This window comes from Periplaneta americana, chromosome 12, assembly GCF_040183065.1.
Source record: "Periplaneta americana isolate PAMFEO1 chromosome 12, P.americana_PAMFEO1_priV1, whole genome shotgun sequence".
Taxonomy (NCBI): domain Eukaryota; kingdom Metazoa; phylum Arthropoda; class Insecta; order Blattodea; family Blattidae; genus Periplaneta; species Periplaneta americana.
In genome coordinates this window covers 68,743,751-68,765,394 of record NC_091128.1, presented here as the reverse complement: position 1 = coordinate 68,765,394, position 21,644 = coordinate 68,743,751, and positions in this window count along the sequence as shown.

The window sequence follows — 21,644 nt, the reverse complement described above, 5'->3', positions numbered from 1 at the left end:
TAAAGGTTTAACACTAATTTTTCTGTCACCAGCCTCAACATTCAAATCTCCTGCTAGCTCGGTAGAAGGAGAAAAATTACGACTTGCAGCGTTGAGTTGGCATATCTGACATCCTGAAGACAATCGCTGACTTGAAGTCAATTATAAAGGAATTCTCTCTAAAGAAATTTCGCAAATCTTTGATCAATAATAAATAATTCATTGAAATTTCATAATGTGCGTCTGTGTTATCTCAGTCAGTACAATTTATCAACCAAGTGCAATTTTTGTTGAAATTTTTGTCTTTCAAGTTCAAGGCTCATGTTGTATACTCCAAACCTTTGTGATTATTTTTAATGTCAAAACACTGATTTTATTGGAGTTACTAATAAACATAAGTTTATTTTATACATAATTTACGTTTTTACTCCTGTGAGTGCATTGATTTGCTCGGGGACCTATAATGCTGTTAAGACGGCCTTGTCGTGTGCGCCTCATCCACTACAGATCTCGTGCGCATGACTTTGTTAATGAGAATCTGGAGATTACCTCTTGTTCGGGCCGGTTAGCTACACTTTCTTTGGCATGTGTTTCTGACTTCTGTGTATGTCTTACCACTGAAACGTACAGCGATAGCTGTTATCCGCTCTTCAGTTGTTAGAATGTTGTATGTCTATCCAATACCTATGAAAGAAATATGATACGTTAGCGATTTCTTGAAAATGTAATGGGACTTTACGGACACCCTGTATGACAGTTACATTATTTTCAATATGTGCACCATTCACATTACGATACATCTCCAAACTGTCGGCAGTGGCGCGAAAGACATTGGTGCATTGCCAGTGTTATGGCGGCAGCAGCTTCTGTAATGGTGTTTCGGAGCTCCACCAGTGTGGTAATGGGTCGGGTGAACACGCATTCTTTGATAAATCCCACACATAGGAGTCAAGTCCTCGTCAAGTAGGTGGTGCAGAGCCTCCAGATGGTACGGCTTCTTCTTCAGCGTGAAAAGTAACAACGTATGCACCATGGAAAGCGAATTCCCATGGCAAACGCCGCACTGATTTTGGACTACGTTCAATGGACAAGCTGATGGCTTCAGCGCTGTCATCGGTGGTTGATGAACGTCAGTGTGCGAGCTCCATCACGACAGTCTCAGTACGTTTAAACTTGTTCAACAATGTGTGAACTACGAGGCGCATCCAGAAAGTAAGTTTCCCTATTTTTTTTTTTTTAAGAACACACACTTTCAGGAAAACATTTATTGGCAACAGGTACAGCAATGTTTCAGCTATTTTTCAACATAGCCACCATCAGAATTGAGACACTTGTCGTAACGTGGGATCAACTTTTGTATCTTACAACTAAACGCCCTATTTCTATAAAATCGATACTTCATTTTTCGTGTATGCAATCATCATTTATTGGGCGACAAATCACGGCACTCTACTAACTAATGCAAAGACTATGAACCGTATTCTATCCCAGGGCTTACGGAGATAAGATTAGTTATTCAAAGACTATATTCGCGTGACGTCATACCTTGCGCCTGGCACAGACACTATCAGGGAACACCTCCATCTTGTTTGCACTACAGTTGACGTTCTATTCATGATTCAAAACTAGACCTCGAAGACTGTCGAAAATGCATTCTAGTGATAAGATAAAAATTGATACTACGATGACCTTTTCTACAATTTAAATAATTTTTTTAATTTATTTGATTTATTTTTACTGGTACTGGCAGAGTTACGGCTAAAAGGGCTACTCTTCCACTTAACCAGTATAAAAATACATAGCAAATATAAATAACATAAATACAGAAAACAATGTAATAATAATAATAATAATAATAATAATAAAAAGCAAAATGTAGATGTGTTTAGTTGCCTGTAATTATAAGAGTTAAACAATTAAAATGTAGTATTAAATAAGACAATTTGGATCGAAAGAATGGATTACATAGTAAAGAAAAATTGATATATTAAAAATAAATATTCTGCAAATGTAATATTTGAAGAAAGATCAAATTCTACAGACCAAGAGCAGTCTCTCCGACAATTGGCTTTTGAAAGGAATTAATGTCTGACAGCCCTTTACACTACGCACACTAAAATGTGTTATTTTCACTATTACACTATCATAAAGAATGAAGTGAAGGCTTACATTGATCGAACATTATTTACACTATTGTACACAATTTTAAAATTAGTATGACATAATATTGTGAAATAAAATACCTTGCATTACAATACACAACACTGTATATAAGATTAATAGTCTAAATAATGTTTGATCAATGTAGACCTATATTTTTTATTATAATGTAAAATAGTAAAAATAACGTGTTTTAGTGTACATAGTGTAAATAATTTAAATTGTAAATATTAGTGTAATTGTTAAAGTGGGCCATGTTTTGTTCTACCCCACATTACGAATCAAGAGTCGCGTGATCCGTCAGTCAAGTGCGCTTGCTACATGCAGGTGTGTCGTCTACTTAACAACTCCAGTAATACTTAATCTTGTAGCCTCCTGGGACAAAGTACAGTCCCTACCTATGACAAAGAGTCGATTTTGCAGTTTCACGCGCCGACTTCTCCCGGGCACGTTGCTGAAGCTTTCGAATCCCAGAGGCCTCGGCTTGCTCCTTAAGTGCACCTCATCGGCCATGATAATAATTTTCGTCGTATTTCTGGGGAATTTTTTTAATTTTTAAGTCTAAAATCCACCACTGGGCGTCCTATCTCGGTCTAAATTCAGGATTTCCTGCCAGCGCACTAGGCGTCCAATAGAGCGGCTCTTTAGTTATGATCTTATGAATGAGATACTGACTTCAACGCTATGACGTGGTTCAAATGTGGTCGCATCTAACGCAACGGGAAGCAACTCAATAACAAATCAATTGTGAGACTTTTTGCGATGTTGTCAGCTCGCTCAGGTTCAACTGGCAGCGGCCGTTCATGACGTTCCTTCCTCTATCTAACGGTCTATGAAATATCACTGTATTTTCATTTTCGAGCGGTAAGCTAGTGTCAGAAGATGGTTGCATTTTATGTGACTGTCAATTCCCAAGTTACGAGTACCTCCCCATACCTATTGAGAAGAAAGACGTACTATAAGTTCTATGTGAAAAAAAAAGCGTCACGACGTTTACACATACTTTCTCATTAAACGTTTTACGTGTTTCGTAACATTACAATTACTTTATCATATTGCGAATGATACCACAGCTTAGACTTAATTTTATTGAACTATTATTCAAAGGGTAAAGACTACCTAAATGAAATGATTTTAATATGCACCTAAATAAGAACATGAAATGTCGTCGCCTATATTACACAAAAGACATTATTTTGAGTTCTAAAAGTAACATATTTGGCATGGCTTTAGTCTGCAAATGGTACAGTTTAAATAGATGAAGGCCTATGTAATAAATGTAACACAAATTTACATAAAACAAAAACATATACATTCTAATTACTTCTAAAATTGATATTTATTTACAAAAATCTGCAATTGAAATCGAACAAATTATACAATCTTAATATTCTATAACCAAGCTCTCACGAAAATCAGATCTTCTTAACTTTTTGCTTTATTCATTCGCTCACGTGTAACAAATGTTTTCAATATCGCAACTGAATCCATTTAACATTCAGAGGGCAAGACGCAGTTCCCTTTTAACTTGCTCAGCAGTCCTGAATTCGCTAAATTCGGAACGAAAAGTGAAATTAATTAGATATAGGGCTATACAAAATAAAATGAGTAATTAAAATTTGTTTAAAGAAACGTTTGATTTTCCAGCTAAATTAAATTATTCGGAATTAATGTATTTAAGATTTAACAAATCTATAAATATACGCTTTTTATAACAAATCTAAATAAGTACATATTACAGGCATATGATAATAGTAGAAGACGAAACAATAATTCAACATTATCAGAACCTAAATTTTTACATCTGCTGATTTAAAGCACAGCATTAATTTTGGCCCTTGGTTGTATAATTTCGTAACGAAACTACATCCAAAACTTTTAACATATAACCTAGTACTGAAATATAATAAAGAAATAAAAAATGCGTTAATGTGTTCAATTTAATTAAATAAATGTAGGCCTATATTTGTATAAATTAATTAGCCAGTATTACATTTGCATTCTCTAATTTCGGAATAGTTTTACAAACTTACAAATATAAACAAGCCCGAACCATATTAATCCATAAAGGTGGTAATACAATGGATTTAGCAACCTGGAGGCCTATCACAATATGTTCAGTGATCAGAAGAGTAATTGAACGTGTACTTGACTGACGTATCCGCGAATTCGCGAGTTTTAACCCCAACCAAGGAAGTTCCACCAACTCCTCTGGTACTCATATCAACACTGCAATTCAGATTCTATGCTACGTGAAGCTAAAACAAATGCAAATGATCTGGCCGTTATTTTCATTGATATAAAGAAAGCTTTTAATAAAATAGGTCATAACCATTTAAGAAATGCTTTAAACGCATTACCTACTCCAACTAAATTCATAAATCTGGTCTTCAGCTTACAGACAGGCAATATCACAACGATTAAATCTAACAATGGTAAAACAAAACCCATCACCATAGTCAGAGGTGTGTTACAAGGTTCTGCTTTGTCACCTACTCTTTTCAGTCTATCTATTAACCATATTTTGAACGAACTAAGTGAACACGGCATGAATACTCAGTATCGATTTAACTTAAGTCCATCTGAAGATCAATTAACTGTAATGGGCTTCGCAGATTGATATTATTATCATTGGTAAAGATAAAAAATCCGCTTTAACACTCTTCAATCACACAGTTCAACAATTTCATAAAATCGGACTAGATATTAAGTAACATTTACAAGTGTAAAGACATATGCATTAAAAAGGGTCAACTGATTGAAGAAAATTTCCACATCTCGTCTGGAAATGTAGTAGCAAAGAGGTGACTTCATTCGCTATCTAGGGGTCAGCTTTTATGACGAAATTAATTTTGATCCTCTTTCAACATTGACTAAACTAAGAATAAATGTAGAACTGCTTATTTCTTCACCACAGTTACAAGCGGATCAAAAATACAATATTATTAACACCTCAATCTGTCCTAGTCTAATATATTCATTTCAGACAGTGCCTCCAAAAAATGTCTAATAAATTCATAGCGGATGCAGATATGATAAGGGGTGTGCTGAAAGAAATATTGCAACTGCCTAATGACCTTCCTACAGATATGTTGTATACAGATACAAAATTCAAGGAATTTATTTTGTTCAGCATGAAATTATACTTACAGCATATAAATGCATGTAAGATATTGCTTAAATCCAATAATTCCTTCCTACATGCTACAAAGCAATTATCCCAAGAAATTACATCTAGTTTAACAGCACTCAGTATCACCAAATCAGCAAATATTTTAGACAAATACGGCACTGTAGATACGCGAAAGGTATGGCAAGTATTAAAAGAAAAAGCGTTTGAGAATTGGAGCCTAAAATACATAAAGGGAAAGACGTGCTCTTATACCAACAATATACACCGGCCAATAAGTGTATCGGAATCACAAAGGTCTTTCCTGTAGTGAGTGGAGGGAAGCGATCAAGATGACTGCGAACGTGTCGGCTGTATGTACGTAGTGTACCTGGCAAGTCTTCAGGCAATAACCTCTGTCGACGTTGCAACAGAGAGTTTGAAACCCTTGCCCATGTCCTTGGGGCCTGTCTACACGGTGTACTTCTACGAAATACGCGGCATCATACAGTAAGATCTATAATAGCAACTGCCTTAAGGAACAAAGGTTATTCAGTATATGAAGAAGTACACGGCATATCCAGTGAGGGCAGTAATCGAAGAATCGACGTGATTGCATTTAAACCTCCTTCTCTTGAAGATTACATCATAAACCCTACTGTGAGATTCGAATCGCATGAACATCAGCCAGAAGAAATACATGAGGAAAAAAGGAATATATATGAACCTTCAATCACGCGTACTTTGAAGTCTCTAATCCCTTCTCACACCCCTCTTTTTGAGACAATATACAATCGGTTTTTCCCGATCTCTGAAAGAAAGTAGAGACAGTCCTTCTGAAATAAGTTGTTTTAATTTTGCTGCAGTCACTTTAGTAGAAGTAGAAAGATCTTTTTCGACCATGAAAAACGTTCTCTCTGACAGGCTGCTCACTATGACAGTTGACAACTTAAAAAAGCATCTTGTTGTGACATGTAACCAAGGGAAGTGAGTACCGTATGGGATAGTTTATTAAGTATTTGTCTAATTTTATCTGTTTCCATGAATAATAAATGTCTATTTCACTACCTATTTTTACTATTTTTAATGCCTGTATGCCTGCCTATTTTAACCAAAATAAATGCCTAAACATCCAGGCTCCAGTTATTACGTATATTGACAGAAAAGTCAGTATTTTAGCAGTAGGCCTATTCTTACTATTATTCTGCTACTATTACACGATGACACTAATACTCTTTTGTTCATATTTGGTATGTATGTATTAGGAGTCTGTGTATTTGAGATCAAAGAAAACGACGAAATATCCCTATAGCTGGCTTCAATATCCTATATTCAAGGACAAATTCCATCTGGAATCTATCGTCATTACGGGACTAATGATAGGAGCCCGTGGGACCATACCCCGGTTCCTAGTCCACTTCTGAAAGTCTTTTGGTCTGCATAAAGATATTAAAAGATCTAACAATTGCATTATTCAAAGGATCAATAGCTATTTTCAGACATCGTACATATGGACCATGACTTTAATTCACATCTCCTTGACGTTACTTCGTATATTATTATGTGTTTCAATCTATTTCAGTTTGTTATTCTTCACGATTACAACAAAAATATGTTTCATTAAGCCTCAAGGCATTTACTCTACATTTATTGTATCATGGTACTCTTTGTCAATAGCAACCTGTAATGGTTACAGGAAGAAATAAATAAGTAATATATACACATTCCTTATTTATTTAGTTCCTTTTTTTCATAAACTGTTTTATTTAATTGACGTACAAAAGTATGTAAAGTCTGATATTGCCTTAATGATCGACCCAACTGTTCGCTTCGAGAGTTATAGCGGTCAACCTGATGATATTGACAAAGAAAAGGAAAGTATTTACGAGCCCACCATTCCATATTATTTAGAAAAATATAAACTTACAGAAATCGAAGGAATAGGCCTTATGATAGGAGCCAGAGAAATTAATCCTCATTTTGTAAAATTATTTTGGCAAACGCATAATCTAAAAATCCACAAATTAAAATCTATTATGTTGTTAGCTCCTAAAGAATCCATAGCTCTTCTAAGAAATTATTGTTATAACTTCCAGCTGTAAATTTCTATAGCCTATATCTGTTTTTGTACATTTGTACAAATATTTGTCATGTTCTTATTAATTTTCGACAAGGCTTATAATGTGTAACATTAATTTTCTTTTATAGAGTTAGAGTATACTTTGTCCTCGTAGCAATTCTCTAACGAAGAATGTTTCTAATAAAACATTATATGCGATATATCACTGTAACTCTTATCTTATTTTATTTTAGTTTATAATTTATTTCTCATGTTTTAATTGAAGGGATGAGAATGAGATAGTCAAAAGCCACACTTTTAACAAAAAATTTTTTTGTGTACGAGTTCATTTGTTATACATATGAGGAAGCTACTCAACAAATGACGTAAGTATATGCCGAAGAAATTATGATGCCGCACCTAATAGCATGGGACTCTAAACCTTTAATATGCCCTCCTATAAAATTTAGTCTGTGTGACTAAGGACTATATCATTCTCACCCCTTCAATTGATAATACTTCAGAAATGCGAACACGAAGACTATTCATTCGGCCCTCAGATTCATTAAAATTAATGTATTGTCTGTTTTTACGTGTATTATTTTATTCTATTTGTATTTTGTATTTATATGTTTGTTCCTTTTTTTTATTTTGTAAAGGTGGACGAAACGGGAGAATCTAAAAGAAAGTTTAATCTTCCAATAAATAGTAGAATTTCATAGATTCTAAGAAAAATTGAAAGTGGAAAATGTTACTCCAAACGCGACAATGTTGACAAATTTAACGACGCACTGCATACAGCAAAGTGTGAACTACGCGACAAGAAGGCGTCAGTTTCATGCATTTCCAAGTAGCTAACACGAAAATAATAAGACGAAAAGAAATATAAAATGACTACAAGAAAAGTCTGAGAGATATCATAAGCCATATCAGCACTGATCCACGCAGCAGCCCATAGCGTGCAAGAGCGATGTAAGCGACTGCTACGCAAAGCACATAAGTTAATTTATGAATATTGTTTCTTAGAAGAGGCTGCACTTGGAGAGATCAGTACTTCATTTCGGTGAATGATTAGTTCAGAAAGAAGGATAGAACAAACGCTGAACAGACATTGATTTACTCTTAATAGACGCTCTTACTGTGATGAGGGCCGTCACTTACGCCGCTGCAGCATACAAGGGTTTGGCCTGTTTTAAAGCGATCTGCATTATTCATGAACTGCGAATAGTAAATTAAAATAAGGGTTTTTTAAATGGCGGGGGTTAGAAGTGAAGAGGGGTTTCAAGATGGCGGGAGTTGATAACACAAATTGACGCCATTTCCTCGCTCCAAGCCCCGCGGAATTAAAATAATAAAAAGTAAAATATATTGGATTGTGACAATGAAGAGTACAGACGACGACAAATCTGTAGCGACGCCCGTAACTGTTGATTGAGAACAAGCATCCCGTCTGACATCACACGCTCGCTGTCTATCGTTTACATCGTCGATGAGCTGCTACTGGGGCTTCACCGTGTTACTGGATGGAGTACAAACCATTTCTTAGCTAGAAAAATCTTAACGTTTTACTTTCTTGGAGAGAAAACAATAGACTAATAATTATCCTCAAACTTAAAACTACAAACTAATAAAATAAAATCCAACGTAACGTTGCGTTGGCATGAATACCACCAACCAGATTTTGCACATAATTCGAGACGAGTACTTATGTCTAAATTCTGTAGGTATTATTATTATTATTATTATTATTATTATTATTATTATTATTATTATTATTATCGTAGATATTCACAAATGTCTATCTTTGCTATGGATCACTGTGGAAGTGTCTGACCTCATGTACCTAAGGAATTTACCTCCATTACGAAGGGAAGAAGAAGTTTGAGAAATAAAAAAGGGGGGGAGAGATGAAAAAAACAAAATGAAGAGAAATCATAGAAGCAGAAGATGATACGAACATGAGCAAAGGAGAAGCGACAAGACGCAGAAAAGGAAAGTAAGACAAGGAGGAAGCAACAAAGAAACAAAGTGGAAGAGAATAGATAGGAAGGACGAGACGAAAAAAAGATAGGATTATAAGGGAAAATGAAGAGAGAGGAGAGACAGCAAGGAGGAAGAGAATGAGTTGAACGAAAGAAGAGTAATCAGAAACATAAGAAAACAGTAGTAAGAGAGACTGTAGGAGATTGATAGAAAGATGAAAAGAAGATGACGAGACAAAAAGCAGAAGAGAGAGATATAACGAAGAGAAATTGGTTAGGAAGAACAATCCAGGAGGTTGAGAAGAGGGAAAGACGAGAGGAGTGTGACTAAAGAGAAATAAAAGGAGAGGTGCGTTATAGAAAGAAGGTAAGGGGATAACGAGAATGGAAAGATAGTGATAAAAAGAACAGACGAAGAGAGTAGGGTAATTAGAGAGAAATAAGAGAAAAGGAGAATATAGAAAAATAGAAATGAGTGATTAGAGGAAGAATAGTAGGAGAAGGTGATAAAAATTAGGAGGGTAAAAAAGAGACAGATGAGAAGATGAGGGGAATTAGAGGAAAACAAGAGGGGAAGAAATAAAGAAAAAGAGGGAAAGGTGATAAGAAAACAAGGTGAGGAGAAGAAAAATAGAGGAGGAGGGTGATAAGAGAGAAAAACGAGGAGAAGAGAGTGATTAGAGAGAAAGAAAGAAGATGAGACTAACAAAAACAAGAGAAGGAGAGGAGGCCAGCTTGGTAAGAAGAAGAGAAGACGATGAGATAAAGGACAGATGAGGAGAGTGATAATAGGAAAAGACGAGGAGAAGAGAGTAATTAGAGAGAAAGAAAGAAGAGACTGATAAAAAGAACAGAAGATGATGAGACTAAGAAGACGAGGAGAGGCTGATAGGAATAAGAGAAGGTGACGAAATGAAGAACGCACGACGAGAGTGATAATAAAGAATAACGAGAAGAGAGTCATTAGAGAGAAAGAAGGGAAGATGATGAGACTAAGAAGACGAGGAGAGGCTGATAAGAAAAATATAATATGACGAAACGAAGAACAAACAAGGAGAGTGATTAGGGAGAAAGAAAGATGAGACTGATAAAAAAGAAGGAAGGTGATGAGACGAAGAATAGGAGGACAGGGTGGTAAGAAGAAGAGAAGGCGATGAGACAAAGGACAGACAAGAAAAGTGATAATAGGAAAAGATGAGGAGAAGAAGATGATAGAAAAGAAAAGGGTGATGAGAAGAGAAGAGAAGAGAAGAGAAGAGAAGAGAAGAGAAGAGAAGAGAAGAGAAGAGAAGAGAAGAGAAGAGAAGAGAAGAGAAGAGAAGAGAAGAGAAGAGAAGAGAAGAGAAGAGAAGAGAAGAGAAGAGAAGAGAAGAGAAGAGAAGAGAAGAGAAGAGAAGAGAAGAGAAGAGAAGAGAAAATGGTGATAATAAAATAGGGGAAAGGAAGGTAATAAGAGGAAAAACGGGAGAGGATGGTTGATAAAAGAGAAAAGAATAATGAGGCGGAAAAGAAGATAAGAGAGTGATGAGAGAGAAAGAAGAGGCGATTGACGAGACATATAAGATAACAGAATAGGGATAAGAGAAAGGAGAGAAGTTGGGGGTAATGAGAGTTAGAAGATAAGAGGAGAATGGAAAGAATTAAATGAAGAGGAAGGATGAAAAGTAAAGAGACAGAAGAAACAAATAAGAAATGAAGAAGAGAAAGAAGAGAGAAGGTAGATAAGAAAGAGACAATAATGAGGAAAAGGGAAAAAGGAGGAAAGAGCGGAAGCAGAACACGAGAATGGGAGAATATGAGGAGATGAGGGAGGAAGTGGAAGAAGTATGGGAAGAATGAAGAAAAAAATTGACGAGGAATAAGAGTAATAGAAATGAAAGAGATTTGGTGAGAAGAAGAGAAGTACAGTAGTTAACAGATTTATCATCGCAGTTTGTCTTTATTTGAAGCTACTATTCATTCTTCTGACATATTAACAGTCTAGCTTAGGTAAGTGCTGACTGACTTCGTCCCGACGAACAGTACACTTTGTATGGGAAAAGACTACTACACACTAGTGTGACAGCGATGGGGTTCAGACAATTCCCACTGAACTTCATAGACACTTTCTGACAAGCAGCGATCTTGCGGGCAGAGGTCCCGGCAGTGCAGCGATCTACTCCGCGGAGCGGTCAGATGCGGCTTGTCGAGTTTGATCGCTGCCCACGGCACTATGTAGGTGGATGGATGGATGGATGGATGGATGGATGGATGGATGGATGACTGAGTTGAGTTGAGTTGAGAAAATGCGTATTTCCAAGAGAAATTGAGATTGAGAGGAAGAATCTATGTGGGCTCCTTGTCTCACTCCTATTTTCACCGTTCCATTTAGAGGAAGATTAAAGAATTTTGGAAGGAGAAAGGCCGAAAATGGACTTAACCTATTACATACCACATGAGGAGGGATATCGAAATCTGGACAGAACAGCAACAAGGTAGCATCATCAAAGTCTGGGCGGCGAGTGAGGAGGGAGGGAGGGCGCAGTCCTCGCGCTGTGCGAATTACACTCGATTAAGATCGCCCTAGACAGCGATGGGCAAACGCCGAACCATTTGATAAGCAACCCGCAGAACCATAAAACGCCAAGTAGGCCTAGTTCAACGATGGAGACATGAACAGACAATGAGTGCAATGGCGGATTGCTGATTTTTTAGATACAGACTGATTACGGTATATATATAGTTTCGACCACAGTAAACAAATAATACAAAACAACATTTTAATTACTTTCTTTTGTAATTGCAATTATTTCGTACAAATCTAGGTTTACTACAAGCTACTTTTAGTTGCGCCAACAGATGTTCGTCGTCAAACGAAATCTGTACTTTGACTTGACATAATGCTTTTGTAAAAACAGTTGCTCACACAAATATGTAGAAGCAAACATAGCCAAAATTTAGCTGCAAAGAATCTTAATGGCATGTGTTTAGTAACTGAGAATTGTTTAAATACATCGACACCAAGTTTACCATGTTTCAAACAAGTATCATTTTGCACAGACATTAATAAGTATCCGTAAATCCAGTCTTATCTTTGCAGGTTCGACGTGCATAGGATTTACAAAAAGATCAATCATTTCTTCGGTTTTTGAAATCGGCAAATCGTTTTTCTAAGAATTCAGTCTTCAGATTTTCTAATAAGGGAATATACAGGGACATCATTTTATTTTTACTAATATTTCTAATATTAACCTGGCTATACCTTTGGATTAACAGTTCAGAACAGAAAACACTGTTTGCTACCCCCTTCCACGACCGGTGTTTGATGATATTGGCGTAAATACAAACAGATCAATTTACTAGGTATAGGAAGGAAGAAATGTAGTTCATCCATTTACGTAAACTAGGAAATATCACGATTTTGAGTTTGATAATGTTCATTAAGTTTTCTTTAATCAAAATACAGTACACTATTAACAATAAGTCTTTTTACTCACGAACTGAGCTATCCAAGCGGACGTATTCATTGTGCAGTGTGTACTATACTGTCTACAGCACATTAGCGTACAATATAGAGAGTGAATTTAAATTGAAAAATAATCATAATAAGGATATTTAACACTTTTTTTTAATGGTGGCCGTTCATTTCGATAGAATCTTCAGTTCTTTTGTGCATATTATCTCACTTTAGACTATTGTACCTAATTCCAATTTCCAGTTTCGTCCTTCGTACCAGTAACTCATATTGAAATAATTCTGTACCTGCTCTATAAAAGAATAACTTACATACTGTAAATTCAATCTTCACTTCTGCCCGATCCGAAAAGATAAAATTACTCAGATTGCTATCTACTGTCCGTCGAAGTGGTTATGTCGCAGGATCGTAGAAAGGGGGGAAATCACGTGACAGTTCATTGCTTAACGAGGCCTTTTTATGTAAGTTATTTTAAACAGTTGTACAATATTACGTAGAAGTCCAATTCCTAACAGAAATTAATGTTTTCAGAAAACGGTTAAGACAGCCCAACCACTAGTCTTTATAGAGGGAAACCAGGATGTGACGTAAGGAAACGGACGTACAGTATCTGTGTGAAAATATGATTCAATATTGAAAGCTCTTTCTTCACTGGAAAACGCGACCATATTTTTGGAACGTACTATACTCACTAATTCAATACTGTTTACCATCACTGTAAGGCGACTTTGACTACATATGCGGCTTTGGTTCTGTGTGGAGGTCGATTGAACTTCTTAGTAGAAGGGGTGGGAGTGAAGTAGCCTACATTTAAAAAAACTAAGGTACAATAAAAATTGAAGTAAAACTAAAATGATGTCCCTGCACTTATTAAAATCATTGTAGTCATTTGTATTTTGGAGGGATTGCAAACAGTAAAATGATACAGCTGCCCTCTGGTAGCTGTCTCTTCCACAGGTCCAACTGTACGGCAGAGGATTTAATTGCATCGTAGGCTACATGTTCACTATACTTTGATTTACTGCTTGAAATTTCTTGTTGAGATCATTTAAGTGTTTTGATATATCAACAAGGAAGGCCAAATCTTTAATCCATTCTTTCTTTTCTAATAATTCCACAATTTACTTTCTCTATAAAAACAAACGATATTGATTGATGCACATGAACATAAAAGGCAAAGGGCATTGCCTCCTTTGGGAAAGCAGAAAACTCTTCTTTCCATTCACCATGAAATTTACGTTTATATATAGGCTTTGAATGGCCATGACGACTTTCCAGCTGGAAATGTGTCGCTATCCGACACTGACTGCTATTCAGTTTACGAACAGAATTGCCATCTCTTGTTCTTTGCGGGAACATCAAGAACCACTTCTGGTTCGTAAACCAGTAAATGCCCATCCATGCCCTAAAGTACCAAAAATGACACACGAAAGCCAAGGTTCCGATTTCCAGAGGCTTTAATTTGGAAAATGCCTAAATTTATGTGAGGAGGAGGAGGAGGAGGAGGAGATTTAGATCCGTGGCCTTAGGAAAATTGCGGAAAACTACAAGCAGGATCACTCGTTTCAATTTAGGAGACTAGCCAATAGGCTGTGATATAATTCTAATAAATTATTGTCCTATCGTTCATAAGAGCATATTGCGGGGAAGGGTGGGTATTCTTATCAAGGGAGAAAAGCAATGTGTATGTATGTATGTATTCCAGGTGAATAATAAATAATCGATGTAACGTTTGCGGAAGTTTTCTTCAACTGATCACTATCGTGTCCGCCACCGCCATCGCTCTGGTGTGAGGTAGCCTAAGTACTGAAATTATCATAATTATAAGCAATTGAATACATTATGAAACAAAACGGGTATAAATGGAAACTGAAAAACAAAGATAATACCTAATATTAAATTTGAAGACAGTTATAGAAAATTATTCAAGAAAATCAAGAAAAGTAATAAATATGAAATCACAGTTTTCACATAGGCTATTACAACCTATACAATCTCAGTTTTAATAGTTAAATTATAAGTTCAAACAAATTCTATTACTTATCACTCACTTACTCACTCAGTCAATCGCTCAGTCATCCATCCATCCATCCACCTACACAGTGCCGTGGGCAGCGATCAAACTCGACAAGCCGCATCCGACCGCTACCGCGGAGTAGATCGCTGCACTGCCGGGAACTCTGCCCGCAAGATCGCTGCTTGTCAGAAAGTGTATGAAGTTTAGTAGGAATTGTCTGAACGCCACCGCTATCACACTGGTGTGTGTTGTAGTCTTTTCTCCCATACAAAGTGCACTGTTCGTCGGGACGTAGTCAGTTAGCACTTACCTAAGCTAGACTGTTAATATGTCAAAAGAATGAACAGTAGCACCAAGTAAGGACAAACTATTCAAAATTTCATCCCCCTCTGCTGATTGTAAAGAGCTCTAGAAACCACTGATATAGTCAACTATGAGGTAATTTGTACTTAATCTACATTATCATTTTCCCCAACACATTTTACCGCTCCCAGTAATATTGTCACCTATTGAGAGCTATCAGAACTGTTTCAAAGTTTGTCCACTTTTTATATCTTTGGTTCTGACTTATCCCGTGGTTAGAATATTAGCTTACACGATCAGAAAATCCTAGGTCAGATATCTTTGAACTACAGTGTACATACGTATGTATGTATGTATGTATGTATGTATGTATGTATGTATGTATGTATGTATGTATGTATGTATGTATGTATGTATGTATGTATGTATGTATGTGTTATATATGCATATAACATTAATTCCTTACAACATATTAATCGTCACTGACATTACATAAATGCGGGTTTGCCAGAAAGCAAAAATTTCGTTATTCAAAATTCGCGGGGCCACCATCTTCTGCTTATCTACACGACATCACTATCAATACAACAAAACGAATTCCGCAGTTAAAGCATGACAGTAGTTGTCAAAACAAAATGTTTTATAATCAACTGAACTAATTAAACGAATTAACAATTTAGATGCATAACATCCCAACATTATCACTCTATGACTTTAACTATATCTATACGATTTGTCATTCGCAAACCAAGTTAGTAGGAATTTATGATTCTGGCACCATCTATCCGCTGAATTGATCAACGTCCGCGCAGATGATATTGTGAACAGTAACGCAGCACCATCTATCGTAGACACACAATATTGCATTGAAATTCAGTGAACAATAACGTCATACATGGTCATACACAATAACCTGTTCTCTTTGGCTCAGCACGAACTCACTTCGGCAGCTATGGGTTCATTTCGTTGCATCGGACTTCCGTGTATGTGTGCTGGTAACGTCACGGGCTGTTCTCAAGAGCTGTCGATGAGTCCTGAATTTAAGAGGACTTGAAATTAGGATGACGAACTCTTCCGTATTTTCCGGGAACTCCCGTATTTGAGCTCATTTTTTTGTATCCTCTTGGCTCTCGTACTGATATCCTAATTCTCCCGTATTTTACTTCATTAATCATGATCGTCAATTTTTTATGTAACCTAATAATAATCGTTAAATATATGTTGTCATTAATATCGATAGTTTAGTAGGTATCAATCAATACAGAAATTCTGTTCCTGTGATTTTGTAAAGTTTGATGTATCTGTACGCACGTAGCCTACTATGAGTGTAAAATTTTATTTTCAGCTTCAATGGCAAGATAAAAAATTAAATTTAAATGTTCTGTGGCATCCTGTTGACAAACACAAATAAGTTAAAACTAAATAAATATTACTGTAGTCAACATTGTGATCTGACTCACAATTGTATTGTACTTAAATAGATAGTTTTATATTATTTAATATAAACAATTCCATCAATGAATTCTGACTTCATACCTCAAAAAATGTCGCTAAAACTTGCCGTGACTAAGTCTTCCGTATTTTTGTGAACAGAAGTCGGTCACCTACTTGAAATAAATGAGCGGGAGATCCGCATAGCCTATTCACGCCCACACAATAACTTAGTAATTCCTTGTACAGAGTGAGTTTCTATACTGAGAACATTATTATGGCCATGACGGAAGTATATAGGCTATAGATGTTCGAGTAATTGTTGTAGATGAGAAAACACACAAAAATGTTACTGTTCTCATGTCAAGTTATAGTTTTCAAATGAGATTTCGATAGTAGTTACTACTGCTGCTGCTGCTACTCCTACTCCCACTAAGGTACTAATAATAATAATAATAATAATAATAATAATAATAATAATAATAATAATAATAATAATAATAATAATAATAAAATAATAATAATAATAATATACTTTCAGATTTTAAATTTCATTATTACCAACTTCAATACAAATATGGATGAATCTACTATAAATTGGTGCTGTTGATCGATCAAAATATTTAATCGATTAATTATTTGAATTTAATCGATTAATCGAGTTTTGATCGAGTTGAAAAAAATGTTTTAATATACTATAATACACAATCATTGTTAAATTTAACTTGTGTTCGGTGATAAACATAAGTAGTCCTAATGTTAATGTTATGTTTTATTTAACGACGCTCGCAACTGCAGAGGTTATATCAGCGTCGCCGGATGTGCCGGAATTTTGTCCCGTAGGAAGCATAAGTAATAAATGTTGTATATCTATATATAGTATATCGTTATATTACAAAACAACTATTTTAATTACTTACATATTTATTATGAGGCTTATAATTTATTGTATCAATTTCTCTGAAATTTTTTAGACAAACATAAATAACAAAATGTATGAAGACTCACCTAGTTAATACTGCTTCATCCATTATTTTAAACATGTGAGTGCACTCACATGGCTCCGAATTAGGCTAAGTGCCGCTCTACGTTTAGTAACAATGTTTCCTGCATCACTAAACACGAAAAAAAAAACTTTTTTTCTGTCAAGCACTTCTCCACAATCGTTCAATTTAAATCCAAACGTTTCACCGAGTTTACCTCTCAAATTCTCATATGACATAATGATATGACGTAATGACTTTTCACAAACTACAGAAAACTATTTTTTTTTTCTTTATCAGACTAAGCACACAACCTTCATATACAAACTCAGTACAGAAACTGCAAAAGTACAGCGGTCGAAACAGAAGACTGGCCCCTATTCTAATCGAATTACCAGATTTTAGAAAGAGAAGAAGGTAGTTAGGCCTACACTCTCACTTGCACACAATGTAGACATGGCTATTTTATAAGGGATGAGGAGGACGAATCCCAGAAAAGTATGTATTTCATATACTAGGAAGATGAGCTGATAAAAAGGTGGAAGTTTTCTGGAAAACCATAAAAATAAGGGTTTCGTATTATGTTTCAATTTCCAATAGAGGTAGACTAGGTCACTGTCTTCATATCTCCATCTCTTTCTGAAGTGTTTGTGCAAAGATTTGCCCTACACTACCTGGTTTACAGTTAGGAAATAACAGTACTATTGTGCTTTTAAGTAAGCAATTTCCGAGAGAGAAATATTGTCGGAATTTTTAGTATAAGTGTGTATTAACAAAATAATAATTAATATCAACTACAACCGATTAATTTTAATCGACTCGATTATTCGATTAAATATTTTGAGCGATTAATCTTACAATAGAAATTGATCGATTAATTGATTAAAAGAATCGATTAAATCACACAACACTATTATAAATGTGCCAAAAATTATATATAAAAGAAGGGATTCCCTACCGAGTATTTTGATATAGGCAACTTACGGTCTGTGAAGCCAGCTTAATGTGTTATGGGCTTAAAGGTCTGAGGATGAATATAAATTAATTATCGTATACATTTTTAACATTTGAACATTGCTTTTACTGTTTACTTTTGAAACTCACAAAAGATGTTCAAAATGTCGGTCATCAACCTCGACTTATGAGATTCTACTGCATCCTTTCCAAAATTCATAACGTGTTTTGAACCACACCGCAGGCCCACAGCAACCAATTCCCTAAATAAAATAGTCGACAAGGTTCAAGTCGGTGATGCTGCTGGCCATGGGATTATGACCTCCTCCTCCAATCCAGCGACCAGAAAAAGTAATATCCAGATGGTCACAGTCAGCAAAAGTGAGCCCAGGCGTACTGTAGCTATTGCCAAATTGCTTATAAGCGTGAAGATTACACTCCTCGCGGAATATCTTCAGCGACAGCGAGCTTTAAAACTGGAAGTGGCTGGTACCTAATTCGCATACATTACATTGATTTCTAGACGCTAGCTACATCACAACAGCTCACAGTTTGCAATCTTCTTAATCTAGCTGGACAAAATTCATTTTTCGACTCGTTGATTTCACCATATATTTTTATGAATATATGTCCCTAAATGTACAAGGCATCTTATGAAGAAACTGCGCGATATTCCTCGCGGATATTTATTTTTTTAGAGTAACGTAAACATAGCTATCTGCAGAATGTTGAATCCACACTCCTTAGTCGCAATAGAAAGCTCTTTGTTGAAAGTCGCATTATCATCATCATCATCATCATCATCATCATCACTTGCCCTACAGCCCGAGGTGAGCCTTGGCATCTTCAACAATTCTTCTCCATGTCTCTCGCTCCTGTGCTTTCCTTCTCCAATTCCGAATTCCGATCCTTACCAAATCTTCTGTCACTTCATCCAACCATCTAAGTCTCGGTCTTCCTCGTTTTCTGTATCCCCCTGCTTCATTCAATAAAAGTTTTTTGGGTGTTTCTTTTCCATCCATCCTCATAACATGTCCCAGCCATCTTATTCTTGAGGATTTTATGATGGTAATTATATCATGGCCTGAAAACATTTCGTATAGTTCGTAATTATATCTCCTCCAGTTACCTCTATCATTAACTGGGCCATAAATTCGTCTAAGTATCTTTCTTTCAAAAGATGCAAGAGAATTTTCATCAGATTTTAACGTCGTCCAAGTTTCTGCACCATAAGTCAATATTGGACGAATCAAGGTGTTATACAAGCTGATTTTGATGCTTCACGAAAGGAGTCTCGACTTCAGAAGTTTTAACAGCCAGAATAACTTTTATCCGCTGCTACCGGTCTTGCATTTATTTCTGGGGAGATGTTATTATCCTGTGAGATAATAGATCCAAGATACTTAAACTGGCTTACACTCTGAAAGGTGTATCCCTGAATGACTATCCTTTCGGGTATTGGAGTTCTCGTTTTACCGGCAAACATATACTCTGTCTTATTCTCGTTAATTGCCATGCTCATTCTACCTGCTGCTTCCTCTAATAAAATGAAATTCTCTTCCATTGCTGACATGGTTCTACTGATCATTGCAACATGATCGGCAAATGCCAAAATCTGGGTTGATCTATAAAATATAGTGTTACTAGTTGAAAGTCGCATTAAGGGCTAGTAAATTGTGTTTTCTCTTCTTCTTTCACATTAAATTTGTAAATCCAAGTATGTGCTTCAGCATAATGTGTAATTTAACTAAATTACTAAATTAGAGACCACAATACGGCTTTTATTTAATACAAAGGACATTTATATCTTTTTTTCCAAAAACTCTAACTTTAACTTGAGCTATAAAATGCTAGCTGCTATATCCCATCAAAACAATTGACGTAATAATTGATAAATGAATAATGCATTTTGATGATTATTTCAGTGATTTATATCTTTATCACAAGAGAACTGTGTTAAACAATAATTGCTATAGATCTGTGATTTCGGTATCAGATGGAATTGGAAAATGTTCAAGTGAAACGTATTTTAATACCTACGTAAAAGCTTAACGAAATATCAAACCTAATTTCAATTTAATAAAATGTTATTATTCATACACAAATGGGCTTGATTAATAAATGCGGTTAGTATAAAACAGAAACAGTTAATTTAACATAGTATAAAGGCTGGTTCACAATAAACCGGGAACGGAAGCGACAACGAGAACGAGAACGGAAGTAATGTTAAAGTTAATGTATTTAAATGTGAGTATTCACAATAGTTAATTGTGAATGCTCGCATTTAAATACATTAACTTTAACATTACTTCCGTTCTCGTTCTCGTTGTCGTTTCCGTTCCGGTTTATTGTGAACCAGCCTTAATTCTAAAGTGTTCAACTGTAATATTAAATTCCTAACGAATTCAATTATCTACTGTGACATTATTATGATTATTATTATTATTATTATTTACCATCAATGTTATTACTCATTACAATTCCAAACAACTCATTAGCGGCATATTGATACGTTAATCGTTTCGATTATCATTTTCATTGTATTTTCGAGACTATACTGCGTTCCACAATGTCTGCCAGGGAACGTAAAGGAAGGGAGAAAGGTACTTGCTGATCAACCAATGACAGATGTCACATTCGAGGTATATCTTGAAGTTGGGCGGTCTGTAGCGTTCTACCTCCGCCAAACTTCAAGACAAGCCTGAAATGAGACCTCTGCCATTGGTTGATTAGCAAGTATCTTTCTCTCTTCTTCTGCCGGCAATGTTTACGTCGCCTGTCAGACATTATGGAACGCTGTATAGGCCTCGTGGAATGAGAAAGCGTTTATGGATAGTAACGAGAAAGCTGCACCTTATTAAATTAAAATGCGAAGAGGAGAGTATGAAGACGGAAATGAAAAATATATCGAACTTGTATTTCAATTTCCAAACATTCTACCATCCCAACCATGCTCACAATAACAATCACGGAGAGCATAAACATGTCACGCAATTATAGGGATCCGATTAATACCCTGACACTTTTTGCTCGGACACTACTGGGACCTATATTTAGTTACGTATTTCACAATACGATACCGCATTTTTTTTTATTAAAACAGATACAGAACAAAGACTTCATAAAATTATTTCAGAGGTAACTTAAACCCAAATAAAGATGTCATTCCACAAAACAATTCTACAAAAAGCATTATGGTAACAAGCATTCTGA